Raw genomic sequence first — 6,338 nt, forward strand, 5'->3', positions numbered from 1 at the left:
TTTTGCCTAAAAAAAGATAAGGGACTCCTTTTAAATGAGCTGTTGACCAGTTCTGAGACTACTGAATCAGGCAGCCGCACCTAGCCTCCGGGGTAGAGAGCAAGGGCTTGATTTGGGAACCTCGTGAACCAACAGACCTCCTTTAGTTTATGACTGTGAAACAATAAAAATTTTAAATTGAACAGGTCTGAGCCTGTGCTTAATTCAGTCCTTATATAATTCGGCATCAAGCTCACACAGGTTAGAACAAGTTAAAAATGGCCACCCAATCTAAGGTAAATTTGGATGGCGGGGGCGGGGGGCTAACAGGGGAGGATTGAGGGAATTGGGGGGGATAGCTGGCTCTGGGGAGGATGGGGTGTCCATGGGAGGTATCAGGGAGGCAAGCAGAGTCTGTGGGAAGGATTGGGGTGTAGGTGGCATCTGCAGAGGGAATGGGGGAACTGGGGATTTGGGATGGTTTGGTGGGATCAGGGGGGTTTGTGGGGTGCACAGGAGGAGATATGGGGACTCTTCCCCACCCTCCAGGACCAGAGGCTATTTTTAGCCCCTCAACCCCCATCCCACCCACCCCAACTTATTGGCAAGTGCAGGTAAAAACCAGCACTGGAAACAGTTTGCAGGATGGGAAGTGTGGTGGGATGGGGGTAGCTGGTCTGGGGAGGGGCTTGTTCTTCTGAGAGTGGGGCAAAGGGTCGAGGGGATGGTCTAAAAATAGCCCAGTGCCAGGGAGGAGGTAGGAAAAGTGCAGCCCCAGGGTTGGGGCCAGCAGATGGGCTTTTCCAGAACTGCGTCTGCACTGGAAGTTGTATAGAAGTTCAGAACAGATTGGTCTAAAAAGGCCAGCCTGATCTAGGTTAACTCTACCTCCAAGGTACATTCAATTTAGATTTGGTTGCCCATGTTTAGACCAATCTACATGTCCTGAACTTCTGTACAGCTTGCACTTAGATCTACCTAACTAGCGTAAGGTCCGCAAACTTGCTTCTGGGTTGCGTCTACATATGCGTAAATGCGCAGTAACTAATTCCACATAAAATTTACTACTTGCAAATGCAAGTAGCAAATTGACACAGGATTAAGAGATGTGCAGTAAACTACGCTAATGCTTATTTACGTGTCCCGTGTAGACATACCCATCCTGCGTGTAATTTAATAAATGTTTTCATACATGATCTTTATACCACCACCACTTTTAAGTGAAATAATTGGATTTTGTAATTGCATATTTGCATGATTAATCAGTAGACTAATCAACAGTACACACATATGATATATTATTCATAAGTACATATTTATCTCATATCTAAGTTGTATTGCATACATTCTCTGAGCATTTTGCTGTCTTAGACATTGTTATATATGTCTATGTACAATGCTATACATTGCACGCACATATATGCATGTTCACACTTCTTTCCCAGCATTTTCCATTCCATTAGAAATGTACAGAAAAACTGACATTTAGAAGTGTTGTTTTTTCCAGCTAAAAAAACCCGAAAACAAAACAAAAAAAACCTTACTCTGATTTAAACAAATTGGGGAGCCTCAGCCAGCCCCTGTCATAGTTTGTGTGTGCATTGCAGCACACTTAATAACTCTGCCATAAGACAGTACTGTCCCTAGTAGTACCATCCTACAGTAGAGTTAATTAATTTACTGCACTCTGATACTGGTGCACATTTAGACAGTGATGTTTTAGTGATGAGCTAATTGATCAGCTCCACAGTAAAACACATGGGTAGATGCACCCAGATCTGGGAGTATATAAGGCTATTTAACTGAACATTTATATGAAAAAAATGTTTTAACATTTCTTATCTAGCCATAAATATATTAAACTGAAAAATAAAAATCCCCACACCCCAACACATACACCTTTCTATTTTTCTAAAGGTTTCAACCACTTCTACTATACATATATCCAGTTTCTTCAAAGCTAGGATGTTTACCATTAATAATTAAGTATATATTTAGTAGCTTAAAATATAAATAGCTTAATTGTCAGAACTGCTGAGCACCCACATTTTAAAAAGTATTTTCAAAGGAAGCTGTAGGTATTGAATGCTTTCTGGAAAAGAGGAAGTCTTAATGTGGGCATCCACAATGTTGAAAAATTATTCTAGTGCCATATGAATGAAATACAACAGTATACTCTTGCATGCAAATTTTCATTTTTTTTTCAACGAAGGAAAATGCCAACATAACATGTTAATCCATGATAAGATAGACTCTGACACCGTTATTCATTTTAAGTAATATCTCTTACTGCAGGAGTAGCCCTGCTGAACAAATATCTAGCCCAAAATTTTCACTTCTGAAAACACACCATAACATTTTAAGAGTAGACATGAATTCACTCATTTCTAATAAGAAAATTTGTCTAACTCTATCCCAACTCTGCAGTTGGTCTAATAAAATATATCACCCAAATAAATTCTTCCTGCTCACATAATTCCTGGACCATCATGGTCACGTCACTCTAACACCATCATACTCATCTGTCTCACACTTATATACTCCAACAGAGTGTCAGAGTTGGAATAGTACAGGAATTGAAGGTTAAGAATAACTTGGGTGCATTAGTACATTCACTTAGCCATGCTACATTACCAGTAGTGTAACTTGGGGCATGGTAAGTGGGGCACCATTCTCAGGCATTGATTTAGAAAGGGCCCAGGGATGTTGCACAGCTGGCAGCTCAGAATTCAGGAGCTAGTATTGTATCCCCCAAGTCGGTAGATAAGCTTTCATTTCTATTCCCCACCTATCCATGGGCGTGATATGTGCACACCCTCTGATCATGTGTGTGGCTCTCCTCTGGACTCTTTCAAGCTTCTTCACATCCTTTTTAAATTGTGGAGCCCAGAATTGGATGCAGTACTCCAGCTGTGGCCTCACCAAGGCTGAGTACAGCAGGAGGATGACATCTTGGGGTTTGCTGGAGAAGCATCTGTGGATGCAAACCAGTTTTGCTTGCTTTGCCAGCTGCAATATCACATTGATGGCTCATATTCAGTGGTCAATCATGACCCCCAAGTCCCTTTCGGCTGTGATACTAGCAAGCGCAGCACTGCCAAGCCTATAAGCATGCTGCGGGTTTTTCTTCCCAAGGTGGAGTACCTTGCATTTTTCAGTGTTGAAGGCCATCAGGTTTTCATCTGCCTATTTTCTGAGCCTGTCAAGGTCAGCCTGGATCACCATCTTGTCCTTGGGGATAGATGCTTTAGCCCAAAGTTTGGTGTCATCAGCAAACTTGGCTAGTCCACTTCTAATACCAATGTCCACATCAAGATGTTGAAAAGAATAGGCCCAAAGATGGAGCCTTGGGGGACCTCACTGTTGCTAATACATAACAGAAAGATTGTAGTTGAGCTGTCCACTCTGATAATTTGGCAGGGCATTTTGCAAAAACCATTTTAGATGTTTTACAGAAAAGTTGTATAGTGTGTGTACTGAATATTTTGACTTCCTTTAACGTTCAGTTGTGCAACCTCAATGAGAAAATAGATTTCATAAATAATATTCTTAATCATTACCATGACTCTCATGTACACTGTAACTTACTGAATACATCAGGACAGATTACCCATACATGCGTATTTACCTCTGTGACAGGGCGCCATCTTCAGCTGCATTTTTTTTTGTAATAGGCCAGTGAGTGTGCCCCCATTAAGTCTTGCTGAATTTTCCTCCCCTGGGGATCAGCTCCGCCCCCCTGCCTATACTCTCCTGCCACGACTTGATGTTACTTGGTTCTTAAAAAGGAGGGAGGCTGACCCACAGGTTCCCAGACAGGCTCACCACCCATAGGATAATGAGCTGTTGCCTTAAGGGCAAAATGCACGCTCCTACCACGCTTTGATGTGCCCTACACCTCACAGATGTTTTATAATTTTCCCTTTATGTTGGGGTCTCAGCCACTGTGGGCTTATCCCCTCTCTCTCTAGCTAGGCCTGTCAGTCAAAAGCCCACTAAACAGGGCTTGACCATGAGGCTCTAGCTCTCTAACTCACTCGGGCTCAAGGCCCTCCATTCCATACGCTCCACAATACCAGGTCTACTGGCTCTTCTACACTGTGCCCCTGTGGTGCCAGGCTGTTGGGGCATCAACCCCCTCCAGCTTTGCCCCCTTTCTGTAGTTAGGGCCTAGCCTAACTAGGATGTGGCTTCAAGGCTCCCATCTTCCCTTCAAGCGGCTCTGGGCTCATGGCCCTAGTGCAGCAGGGCTTCTTGAGCTCTCCATCACGGCACCCCTTGGCACTAATGAGCCTCCTTCTCCCCTATAGCCTCAGCCACAAACTACTGGCATTTAACCTTAAATGTAAACCATAGGCCCCTATGGCCATATAATGAAAATAAAAAAAATAAGAGAGGAAAAGTGCCTGCCGCAGCTGCTCCATAGTCATGAGGAGTCTCCCTCTCTCCTGCCTCCCTGTCCTCCTCTGCTTGAGGTTTACATGGTTTTGGCCTTCCCCTTCTTGTCACCTGACCATCTGGCAGGGCTCGACCCTTAACCCCTGCTCGACTAGCCGGCTATGCCCAGAAGGTTCTGGATTTAAAGGGGCTGCCCTGCTTCCTGATAACAGGGCTAAGATTCCCTGGGCCACTCTGCTTCCTGGTAAAAGGAAACCCTAGCCCTGTTACAACCTCATGTCCAAGTTGTATTGTATCCACTGTACTTGGAGCATTTTGTTTCTGCCTTAGTGAGAAAAAGGTCCCTGCAGTGCTGGCTCAGATCCTACAAGTACTTCCCTACACCCAAGATCTGGTTCCCTCACTCTCTTGCCACATCTTGATGGAAATGTGATAAGGAGGGGTTCAGTGGTGTTCTTGTACCCGTTACTGATAGTACTCACATCACCAACATGGCTGGTCATGAGGCTCTGCCTCCCTTATGTCCCAGTCCACTCACCCACTGTACAAGTCAGGACACTGATTCTAGCCCCTGGAGCTTCCCCATCAGGGCTCACTATAACTCGTTGTCTCAGGAGGACCAGGCTAGAGACTCCATCTCACCCACCTGTGCCATGGTTGCCTCTACTTCAGCAACCACATTAGAACCAAACAATGAAGGATAACAAAAAAACAAATACCACCCCAGCATCCACTCTGGGCTGCTGCCTCCAGCAGGGAAGCTTTCCCAGCTTCTCTGCACTTGCCCCACATCCAATCCCATGGGCTCAGTGAGCTGGGGAGGGAAGCCCAGGGTCACAAGGCTGCCCTCAGCTCTGTCCCCACTTGCTCCCCCCTTGCCTGGCATTTGTTGGGGTTTTTAAACTCCACGCAGCAGTGCCTGAGGCTGGCGGCAGTGCCTGAGGCTGACGTCATCAGCCAGGTGCCACCAATCTTGATTGACAGCCAGCTCAGTGGCATCATGCACTGCTCCTGCCTTGGCTCCAACCTACCCTCCAGTAAGTCTGGCCTGGGGTCCCACGTCTGTGCTCCAGGTTACTGGGCAGGCTTGGAGCCCCTGGCTCTTGTGAGAGGCTCTAGCCACTACACAGACTTTGAAATACATAAACCCATAAATTAATTAAAACTAAAGATAGTGCAAAAATTTATCTGGACTTCTTTTTAGTATTCCTGCCTCTTATTGTAATTTATAAAGCAACAACACTTCTTACTAAATTTTCTGTCATTGACATGATCTTCACCTTACTGACACTGGAATATGATTGACTCTTGCTAAAAATCAGATCATATTTATTTATCCTGCATTAAACACAGTGACCTTTCCAGTACCACTTTGCCCATCTTGTATTTGCTGGAAAAGAATCCCCAATATGATTAATGAACCATTCAGCCCACAATAATGAAATCATCAAAGACCATTTGTGGATATCCTTTCTTCACATGCCCCAAAAAGTCCAAATCCCTTACAGTGATTCTTCGGATTATACAATATCCTGTTTCCATTTTACCTGCTTGAGATGCTTATTTTCACAAAGACTCCAAATGTTAATTCCCATTAACAGTCTTAATAGAAGATGGTATGGGCTTGTTCATCCTTTCACCTGATCTCTGCTGCAGGTGGTTATATTTTGATAGTGTTTGTATATGTAATAACACAATGATTTAGTATGGTTTCAGGGGCCACTGTTGTATGGCACATACATTCCTTTGAATAAAATGTAAAATCCAAAGGTAAAATGTTTCATAGTTTCATAGTTTCTAGGGTTGGAAGGGACCTGAGCAGATGATCTAGTCCGACCCCCTCCCATGGCAGGAAAGAATACTGGGGTCAAACGACCCCAGCAAGATGTTCATCTAACCTCCTCTTAAACACCCCCAGGGTAGGAGCCTGCACCACTTCTCTTGGAAGTTGGTTCCAGACC

This window comes from Crocodylus porosus, unplaced genomic scaffold, assembly GCF_001723895.1.
Source record: "Crocodylus porosus isolate Cpor-Errol unplaced genomic scaffold, CroPor_comp1, whole genome shotgun sequence".
Classification (NCBI taxonomy): domain Eukaryota; kingdom Metazoa; phylum Chordata; order Crocodylia; family Crocodylidae; genus Crocodylus; species Crocodylus porosus.